An 11,607-nucleotide genomic window follows, 5' to 3' on the forward strand; every position below is an offset into this window, starting at 1 on the left:
TATGAACCTGCAACTCAAGGTCTCTTTTCAGCAACACTCCCCAGGACCTTACCATTAAGTGTATAAGCCCTGCCCTGGTTTGCCTTATTAAAATGTAACACCTCACATTTATCTAAATTAAACTCCATCTGCCACTCCTTGACCCACAGCCCATCTGATCAAGATCCTGTTGTATTGAGGTAACCTCTGCTGTCCACAACACTACTAATTTTGGTGTCATCTGCAAATTTACTAACCATACCTCCTTTATTTTCATCCAAATTGTTGATATAAATGAAGAACAACAGGGGATCCAGAACTGATCCTTGTGGCATACAGCTGGTCACAGGTTTCCAGTCCTTTATCACTACCCTGTCTTCTACCATCAAGCTAAAGTTGTATCCAGGTGGCTATCTCTCCTTGCATCCTATGTAATCTAACCTTACTTGTCATAGAACCCCGACAGTGTGGAAATAGGCCATTCGGCCCAACAAGTCCACACCGTCCCTCTGATGAGCATCCCACCTAGACCCATTCCCCTAGTCTAACCCACCTAAACTAAACATCCCTGAACACTACGGCAATTCAGCATAGCCAGTCACCTAACCTGCACATCTTCGGACTGTGGGAGGAAACCCACACAGACATGGGGAGAATGTGCAAACTCCACACTTACAGTTGCCTGAGGCTGGAATGGAGCCCAGGTCCCTGGTGCTGCGAGGCAGCAGTGCTAACCACTGAGCCGCTTACTAATCAGTCTACCATGTAGGACCTTGTCAAAGGCTTTGCTGAAGTTCTTGCAATAAAATGGGATACTTGTCCGGGCATGACTAATTAATTATTTTACCCTATTAATGTCTTTTATCCATTTGCAGGATGTTGGCATCACTGGTTAGGTCTGCACCTACTGCCCTTTCTTAATTGCCATTTTACTTCTGGTTAAAGAAATAAAATGCTGAACTGGTTGTAAACCTGAAACAAAAGCTTCTGGAACTAAAGCATTTTTCAGAGAAGATAAGTTAACATATTAGACACTAGGCCCTTTTTAAATTTGAAAATGAATTAGGCAAAAAGATATGACCTGACAAGCGAAATGAGGGGAAAGCATACAGAATTGCAGAAAAGTCAATAGTAGAAGGGCATAACATCCCATCTCGGTTGGATATCATCCAAAAGGATCTAATATCCCCATATTCATTTTCCAAATAAACTTTTTATGGATTTTCTTCAAAGGATTTGTTTTGTTGAATTGATGGCTTTCTAAAATGGCTTCGATTAATGTTTTTCCACCAAAATCCAAAACTCTGTGACTGAATTTTCTGCCTAATAGCAATGATTTGCAAATTGTGGGTGGACAAGTGCAAGAGATAGAAAATGTATCTAATGTATATCCTAAAATAGGCCTAAAACCTTTGGTACTATAAATGAGTCAGTCAAGCAGAATATTTCACATAACAGTGGACTCTAATTTGCAGCTGTTTCCTCAAGAACAGCAGCTGCACTTCCTCCCAGCCATTTACAGAAAAAACTAAAATTAGTTAGCACTGTCACATTGAAGGTGCAGGAACAAACAGATTACTTGTTCATGTCACAAGACAATATTGTGATTCTGGAAGGTTTTGTTTTGCACAGCTAATGTGTATCAGTTACATCATCAATCATTTGTAGCTGATGAGCTATTTTTATAAATTCCGAAGGACCTGGCCCTTGCTCTAGCACAGTGTGGTGGCATACACTGGTCACGTTTGCAAATTCACTACCACCATTTGCCTTTTTGTTCAGTAACATTTCTCAACTGTGGATCATTCAATCCAAAATCTAGGTGAAAAATAGTGGGCATTTCTAGTAGCAGTATAACAACTGACTAGGGAATTAAATTGGACACAAAATGGATAGAAATCTGGTGATGTTGCAGCAAGCAATCTCTAGATATTTCTCCAATTTTACACACCCACTTTTACAAATACCCTTCCTTAATTGCCATTTTATTTCTGGTTAAAGAAACAAAATACTGAACTGGTTGAAAACTTGAAACAAAAACTGGAAATAAAGTAATTTTTTTAAGAGAAGATAAGTTAACACATTAGCTGCTGGGCCCTTTATAAATTTGAAAATTAATTAGGCATATAGATATGACCTGAAAAGAGTGGAATGGGGGAAAGCCTACAGGATTGCAAAGAAATCACTAGTAGAATGGCATAACAGACCATCTTGGTCAGATAACAGAGAAAACCATTACAGCATAAAGCCTGATTATCATTCAAGTACAAAATTTATATTTTATACGTGTATTATATAAAATATATAATTAATTTCTTCGTTGTTTTCAACACCTTAATCAGATCTCCCTGAAATCTATGTTTTTATTTTGCATTAAACACCCAACTGTAGGCCTGATGCAGCCCTAAGATGTTTTAACCCTGATTCTTTCTCAGGGCTTCTATGTCTTTCACCAAATGAAATTAAAAGTGAACCCTATTCTAGTTCAAGTTAGATAATCTATTTTGTTTCATTGAGATCAAACAACATATTTCCATCTTTAGAGTTAACTCTTATGCTTTCAGAAACTATTGTTTATAGCAACCCAGCTGTCTAGGTATTTAATAAACTTTGGTAGAGGCCTGCATTGAGCACACGTACCCATTATGGACTGTGACCATGTACATATGCTATATTTAATAACACATAACGTCATCTGCCAGGCACTGATCCATCACCTTGAGGTCTAATTTGTCATTTTTTTTCTGTTCAGTGTTTGGCTACCAGCACAAATATTGTCATCTATAAATATACAGACTGTCTTACAAGAAGAGATAGAACATAGAACATAGAACATTACAGCGCAGTACAGGCCCTTCGGCCCTCGATGTTGCGCCGACCTGTGAAACCAATCTGAAGCCCATCTAACCTAAACTATTCCATTATCATCCATATGTTTATCCAATGACCATTTAAATGCCCTTAAAGTGGGCGAGTCTACTATTTTTGCAGGCAGGGCATTCCACGCCCTTACTACTCTCTGAGTAAAGAACCTACCTCTGACATCTGTCCTATATCTATCACCCCTCAATTTAAAGCTATGTCCCCTCGTGCTAGCCATCACCATCCGAGGAAAAAGGCTCCCACTGTCCACCCTATCTAATCCTCTGATCATCTTGTATGTCTCTATCAAGTCACCTCTTAACCTTCTTCTCTCTAATGAAAACAGCCTCAAGACCCTCAGCCTTTCCTCATAAGACCTTCCCTCCATACCAGGCAACATCCTGGTAAATCTCCTCTGCACCCTTTCCAATGCTTCCATATCCTTCCTATAATGCGGTGACCAGAACTGTACGCAATACTCCAAGTGCGGCCGCACCAGAGTTTTGTACAGCTGCATCATGACCTCATGGCTCCGAAACTCAATCCCTCTACCAATAAAACCTAACATACTGTACGCCTTCTTAACAACGCTATCAACCTGGGTGGCAACTTTCAGTGATCTATGCACATGGACACCGAGATCTTTCTGCTCATCCACACTACCAAGAATCTTACCATTAGCCCAGTACTCTGTATTCCTGTTACTCCTTCCAAAGTGAATCACCTCACACTTTTCCGCATTAAACTCCATTTGCCACCTCTCAGCCCAGTTCTGCAGCTTATCTATGTCCCTCTGTAACCTGCAACATCCTTCTGCATTACCCACAACTCCACCAACTTTGGTGTCATCCGCAAATTTACTAACCCATCCTTCTACACCCTCATCCAGGTCATTTATAAAAATGACAAACAGCAGTGGCCCCAAAACAGATCCTTGAGGTACACCACTAGTAACTGAACTCCAGGATGAACAATTCCCATCAACCACCACCCTCTTTCTTACATCTAGCCAATTTCTGATCCAAACCGCTAAATCACCCTCAATCCCATGCCTCCGTATTTTCTGCAATAGCCTACCATGGGGAACCTTATCAAACGCTTTACTGAAATCCAAATACACATCAACCGCTTTACCCTCATCCACCTGTTTGGTCACCTTCTCGAAGAACTCAATAAGGTTTGTGAGGCACGACCTGCCCTTCACAAAACCGTGTTGACTATCCCTAATCAAATTATTCCTTTCTAGATGATTATAAATCCTATCTCTTATAATCCTTTCCAACACTTTACCCACAACCGAAGTAAGGCTCACTGGTCTATAATTACCAGGGTTGTCTCTACTCTCCTTCTTGAACAAGGGGACAACATTTGCTAGTCTCCAGTCTTCTGGCACTATTCCTGAAGACAATGACGACATAAAGATCAAAGCCAAAGGCTCTGCAATCTCCTCTCTAGCTTCCCAGAGAATCCTAGGATAAATCCCATCCGGCCCAGGGGACTTATCTATTTTCACACCTTCCAGAATTGCTAACACCTCCTCCTTATGAACCTCAATCCCGTCTAGTCTAATAGACTGTATCTCAGTATTCTCCTCGACTACATTGTCTATTTCCTGTGTGAATACTGACGAAAAATATTCATTTAGCACCTCTCCTATCTCTTCGGACTCCACGCACAACTTCCCACTACTGTCCTTGACCGGCCCCAATCTTACTCTAGTCATTCTTTTATTCCTGACATACCTATAGAAAGCTTTAGGGTTTTCCTTGATCCTACCTGCTAAAGACTTCTCATGTCCCCTCCTGGCTCTTCTTAGCTCTCTCTTTAGGTCCTTCCTGGCTAACTTGTAACTCTCAAGTGCCCTAACTGAGCCTTCACGCCTCATCTCTACATAAGCCTCCTTCTTCCTCTTGACAAGAGATTCAACTTCTTTAGTAAACCACGGTTCCCTCGCTCGACCACTTCTTCCCTGCCTGACAGGTACATACTTCTCAAGGACACGCAGTAGCTGTTCCTTGAACAAGCTCCACATTTCAATTGTGCCCAGCCCCTGCAGTTTCCTTCTCCATCCTATGCATCCTAAATCTTGCCTCATCGCCTCATAATTGCCTTTCCCCCAGCTATAACTCTTGCCCTGCAGTATATACCGATCCCTTTCCATCGCTAAAGTAAACGTAACCGAATTGTGGTCACTATCACCAAAGTGCTCACCTACCTCCAAATCTAACACCTGGCCTGGTTCATTACCCAGTACCAAATCCAATGTGGCCTCGCCTCTTGTTGGCCTATCTACATACTGTGTCAGGAAACCCTCCTGCACACATTGGACAAAAACTGACCCATCTGAAATACTCGAACTATAGTGTTTCCAGTCAATATTTGGAAAGTTAAAGTCCCCCATAACAACTACCCTGTTACTTTCGCTCCTATCCAGAATCATCTTTGCAATCTTTTCCTCTACATCTCTGGAACTTTTCGGAGGCCTATAGAAAACTCCCAACAGGGTGACCTCTCCTTTCCTGGTTCTAACCTCAGCCCATACTACCTCAGTAGACGAGTTATCATCAAATGTCCTTTCTGCCACCGTAATACTGTCCTTCACTAACAATGCCACACCTCCCCCTCTTTTACCACCTTCCCTGATCTTACTGAAACATCTAAACCCCAGAACCTGCAACAACCATTCCTGTCCCTGCTCTATCCATGTCTCCGAAATGGCCACAACATCGAAGTCCCAGGTACCAACCCATGCTGCTAGTTCACCCACCTTATTCCGGATGCTCCTGGCATTGAAGTAGACACACTTCAAACCACCTTCCTGCCTGCCGGTACACTCCTGCGACCTTGAAACCTTATTTATGACCTCACTACTCTCAACCTCCTGTACACTGGAGCTACAATTCAGGTTCCCACCCCCCTGTTGAATTAGTTTAAACCCTCCCGAAGAGCATTAGCAAATTTCCCCCCCAGGATATTGGTACCCCTCTGGTTCAGGTGTAGACCATCCCGTTTGTAGAGGTCCCACCTACCCCAGAATGAGCCCCAATTATCCAGGTATCTGAACCCTCCCTCCTGCACCATCCCTGTAGCCACGTGTTCAACTGCTCTCTCTCCCTATTCCTCGCCTCGCTAGCACGTGGCACGGGTAACAAACCAGAAATAACAACTCTGTTTGTTCTAGCTCTAAGCTTCCACCCTAGCTCCTTGAATTTCTGCCTTACGTCCCCATCCCTTTTCCTACCTATGTCGTTGGTGCCTATGTGGACCAAGACTTGGGGCTGCTCCCCCTACCCCTTGAGGATCCCAAAAACACGATCCGAGACATCACGGACCCTGGCACCTGGGAGGCAACACACCAACCGCGAGTTTCTCTCGTTCCCACAGAATCTCCTATCTGTCCCCCTAACTATGGAGTCCCCAATGACTAATGCTCTCCTCCTCTCCCCCCTTCCCTTCTGAGCAACAGGGACAGACTCTGTGCCAGAGACCTGTACCCCATGGCTTACCCCTGGTAAGTCATCCCCCCCAACAGTATCCAAAACGGTATACTTGTTTTTGAGGGGAATGGCCACAGGGGATCCCTGCACTGTCTGCCTGTTCCCTTTCCATCCCCTGACTGTAACCCATCTACTTTTTTCCTGTACCTGAGGTGTGACTACCTCCCCGTAACTCCTCTCAATTACCCCCTCAGCCTCCCGAATGATCCGAAGTTCATCCAGCTCCAGCTCCAGTTCCCTAACACGGTTTCCGAGGAGCTGGAGTTGGGTGCACTTCCCGCAGATGAAGTCAGTGGGGACACTAGTGGTGACCCTTACCTCCCACATTCTACAGGAGGAGCATACAACTGCCCTAACATCCATTCCCACTGTTCTGAATTCCCAAACAGACGAATTAAAAAAAAAATACTAGTAGCCTTACCAAATCAGCGCTCAGAACCTTTTTTTTTGGTTAGAGGAGGAGGATGGGTGGGAGACACTACCTAGGTAGTGTTTCGGGTAAAGCAACCGCCCAAATATATTACCTCACTTACTCCAAAAATGGAGTCACGCGAGGTAAGACTTTTATAATCGAAAAGCTCACCTTCCCAGGCTGCCCTCGCGCTTCCTCCCGGACTCCCGCCGCTGAAACAACTGAGATGGTGAAGAGATAGTTTAGATTAAAGAGCTAGTGGCATAGTGGTAATGTCATTGGGCCAGTAAATCCAGGCACTCAGGTTAATGCTCTGGCAATTGGTAGAATTTAATTTCAATTAATAAAATCTGGAATTGAATAAGAACAGAAGAAATAGGAGCCGGAGTAGGCCATCTGGCCCCTCGAGTTGGCTCTGCCAATTAATAAGATCATGGCTGATCTTTCTCGTGGACTCAGTTCCACCTACCCACCCGCTCACCATAACCCTTAATTCTTCTTCTGTACAAAAATCTAACTATATTTGCCTTAAAAATATTCAATGAGGTAGCCTCAACTGCTTCAGTGAGCAGGGAATTCCACAGATTTGCAATCCTTTGGGAGAAGAACTTCCTCTTCAGCTCAATCCTAAATCTGCTCCTCTAGTTCTAGTTTTACCTGCCAATGGAAACAACCTCCCTGCTTCTATCTTGTCTATTCCCTTCATAATTTTATATGTTTCTAAAAGATCCCTCTCATTCTTCTAAACTCCAATGAGTATAGTCTCAGTCTGCTCAATCTCTCAGCCAACCTAGTGAACCTCCTCTGCAGCCCCTCCAGTTCCAGTACATCCTTTCTCAAGCAAGGAGACCAAAATTGTACACAGTACTCCAGGTGTGGCCCCACCAATACCCTATACAGCTGCAGCATAACCTCCTTGTTTTTAAACTCCATCCCTCTAACAATGAGGGACAATATTCCATTTGCCTTCTTAATTACCTGCTGCACCTGCAAACCAACCTTTTGTGATTCATGCACAAGGACACCCAGGTCCCTCTGCACAGCAGCATTCTGCAATTTTTCACCATGTAAATAATAGTCCATTTTGCTGTTGTTCCTACCAAAATGAATGACCTCACATTTACCAACATTGTACTCCATCTACCAGATCCTTGCCCACTCACTTAACCTATCTATATCCTTCTGCAGACTTTCAGTGACCTCTGCACATATTGTTTTACCACTCATCTTAGTGTCATCTGCAAACTTTGATACACTGCACTTGGTCCCCAACTCCAAATCATCTATGTAAATTATAATCAGTTGTGGTTCCAAAACTGTTCCTGAGACACATCACTAGCCACTGATCTCCAACCAGAAAACACACATTTATCCCCACTCTTTGCTTTCTGTTGGTTAACCAATTCTTTGTCCATGCTAATACATTACCCGTAATGCCGCGCACATTTATCTTATGCAGCAGTCTTTGGCATGGCACCTTTTCGAATGCTTTCTGGACATCCAGATACACCACATCCACTGGTTTCCTGTTGTCCACCATGCTTGTAATGTCCTCAAAGAATTCCATTAAATTAGTTAAACATGACCTGCCTTTAATGAATCCATGCTGTATCTGCCCAACGGGATAACTTCTATCCAGATATCTCGCTATTTCTTTCTTAATGATAGATTCAAGTATTTTCCCCACTACAGAAGTTAAGCTAACAGGCATATAGGTACCCACCTTTCATCTGCCTCCTTTTCTAAACAGTGGTGATACATTTGCTGTTTTCCAATCAGCAGAACCATCTCCAATGTCCAGCGAATTTTGGTAAATTACTATGACCACATTTTGCTATTTCTCCTGCCATCCTTTTTAGTGCCTTGGGATGAATTCCATCAGGGCCAGGAGATTTGTCTACCTTTTTGCCCATTAATGTGCTCAATACTAACTCTTTAGTGATTATGATCGTTTCTAGCTCTTTACCTACCATAGCCTCCTTGTCATCAATTCTTGGCATGTTATTTGCATCTTCCACTGTGAAAACCATCATAAAATACCTGTTCAACTCCCCAGTCGTTTCCTTATTTCCCATTATTAAATCCCTCTTATCCTCCAAAAGATCAACATTTACCTTAGCCACTCTTTTTCATTTTATATATTTGTAGAAAATTTTGCTATCTGTTTTTATATTCTGAGCTAGTTTACATTCATAATCTATCTTGCCTTTCTTTCTAGCTTTCTTTGTGGCTTTCTGTTGACATTTAAAGATTTCCTAATCCTCTAGTTTCCTACTAATCTTTGCAACTTTATATGCATTAGCTTTCAATTTGATACCCTCCTTTATTTCTTAGTTATCCATGGCTAATTATCCACTTTCCTACAGTCCTACCTTTTCACTGGTATACACTTTTGCTGAGCACTGTGAAAAGTCGCTTTGAAAGTCCCCCTCTGTTCCTCAATTGTCCCATCATATAGTCTTTGCTCCCAGTCTACTTTAGTCAACTCCTTTGTTTAAGCACAAGACACTGGTATTGGATTTTATCTTCTCATCTTCCATCTGTATTTTAAATTCAATCATATCATGATTGCTCCTTCCGAGAGGATTCCTAACTGTGAGTTCATTAATTATTTCTGATTCATTACACAGGTCCAGATCTAAAATGCTAGTCTTTGTAATGGTGACAATTAAACTGTTCGGGGCAATTTGGGAATGACATGAGTTAACCTGTATATCTGTATGAAGTTCACTTTTATTTATTCTTATTCAAGGAAGTAGGTTAAATGACTGCATACACATGATCAGGTACTGATGCAGCAGACAGAGTTTCTGTGAAATTACAACGTGACTGGACCACCATTAACCCTAAGGCCTTATTTGGAAATAGAATGTGAGGATGACCCCATAGCACACCAAGAAAGACAAAGAAATGGAGTTTAGTCAAGGATGGAGATGAAGCACAGGCTTCGGAGGGAAGATAGAGAGTGGTGAGACCAGAAGTAAAAGGAGCCTTGCCATTTTGGAATATGCAAAAATCAAGATGTTTATCTAAAACAGACCATTTTGGAATTAGAATAATGTCGTATTTATGTGATTTATAATGTATAAATATTTGTTGAATCCTTGTTGTGTTAAAGTACTACATCAGAATCTTTTCTGGGGTAGACTCCCCTGTTCTGAGGAAGGGTCACCGGACCTGAAACGTTAACTCTGTTTTTTTCCTTCACAGATGCTGCCAGACCTGCTGAGCTTTTCCAGCAACTTTGTTGTTGTGTAGACTCCCCTAACGTTAGCTCAATAAACAATCATTGACCTGTTACCTTGAGGCCCCTGAGATTACTTTGTAAAACAATCTGAGCACAACAAAACTACAAACTCATCTAGTTTACAATGTTGTTTAAGAAAAGCAATCCCAGTGTAACCATGTGTGATTCCACACTACAACAATGTGATTGACTCCCAATTACCCTCTGAAATGGTCTTTGGAATTAGCATAAATGTGATTCCCACATCACATCAAAGAATAAACAAATAGCATCTAATTCCAGATCATTAGTGTAGTTAGTAAAAAATAATAGTCTTAACATCAATCACTTCAGGAGTTCACAAGTAACTAATCTCCATAGAAAATTCTTTCTTGTAATAACAATTTTCTGAGAATGAAAGCAGTTTTTTAACCATGTCTGGATCTGCCCTGCAATCACTTAATGCTATAAATGAAGTTACTGTGCAGAAAACTTACGAAAACACAGTTATGTCAACTGGACGACCTTCATCCAGCAACCTAGTAACTTTCTCAAAAACTTTTCATCATTACTGAGATATTGCCCTCTTTCAGGAACAATGTTGGGTCACTAATAACTCCTCTTTCCAGGTCATCTTATAGAATATCTATTGATCTCAGAAACTTATTTTTAATTGAAGTCAAGTCTAACTTGCCTTTTGATTGGTATTAGAACAATGCCCTAACTGTAGTGAGATAGTCCTAGAGTCAGAAAAACATATGAAAACACAGTCAAAATGGCAAACTGGCCCTATGCCAAGGGCTCACTTAGTTCAGGTCCCATCTGCTCGAGTACTGTTGAGGGATTGCCCACAGGTCCAGCAACCCTATCTTATCCTGTCAGGATAATAATGCTGGCAGCTACTTTTGCATTTCTAATGTGTCAATAATGCATTAAGGGCAACTGAATATCATATAGTGGAATGAAGACTGACGGTGTGGTTTTAAATGGCTAATTTGCATTGTCCTGGCAGTGGACATTCATTTTTTTTCCCCTGAGAACTTTTTTTTTAAACAGTCTCTGGTCTCCTAATATAAGTAAAATATTGCTCGCACATCCATCCATGGCCTGTTTTCTCACTTTCTCTGTTAGCAGCTTTTTTTGCCTTGAGTAAAGCTTGTTACTTAGCTTGTTCTCTTCAGGATTATCTGCATTTAATCCTGGGTTATTGTACATAACCAGTCTGCCTTCTCCTAACTCTGGGAATAAACATGGGTTAAGAATTTTGATAAGCAAATAGTTGGCCATTTTCTAATCCAAGACATCATAAAATCAGTTTAAAAAGGAAATTTAATTATGCATAGGATTGTTAGGAAATTACTAGATATGCCCTCATGCCAGACAATTTGGAAAAGGAATATACATAACTATATGAAAAAGAATTTAATTATAGAAAAGGTAGCTTTTCAGGGAGCTACTGAGCTGTGATGGGATGAATGATCTCCTGTACTGTCAAGGTCTGTGATACTATATTTCTTTACTAATGGCTTGCAATGTCAGTTTTATACACTGCACTGGGAATCTCTTGTCATGGGGGCATAAATACAGAACGTCTATTACATTTCCTGTTCATATGCTTTACAGGTGAGAGG

Source organism: Rhincodon typus, chromosome 5, assembly GCF_021869965.1.
Source record: "Rhincodon typus isolate 14 chromosome 5, sRhiTyp1.1, whole genome shotgun sequence".
NCBI classification, from domain to species: Eukaryota; Metazoa; Chordata; class Chondrichthyes; order Orectolobiformes; family Rhincodontidae; genus Rhincodon; species Rhincodon typus.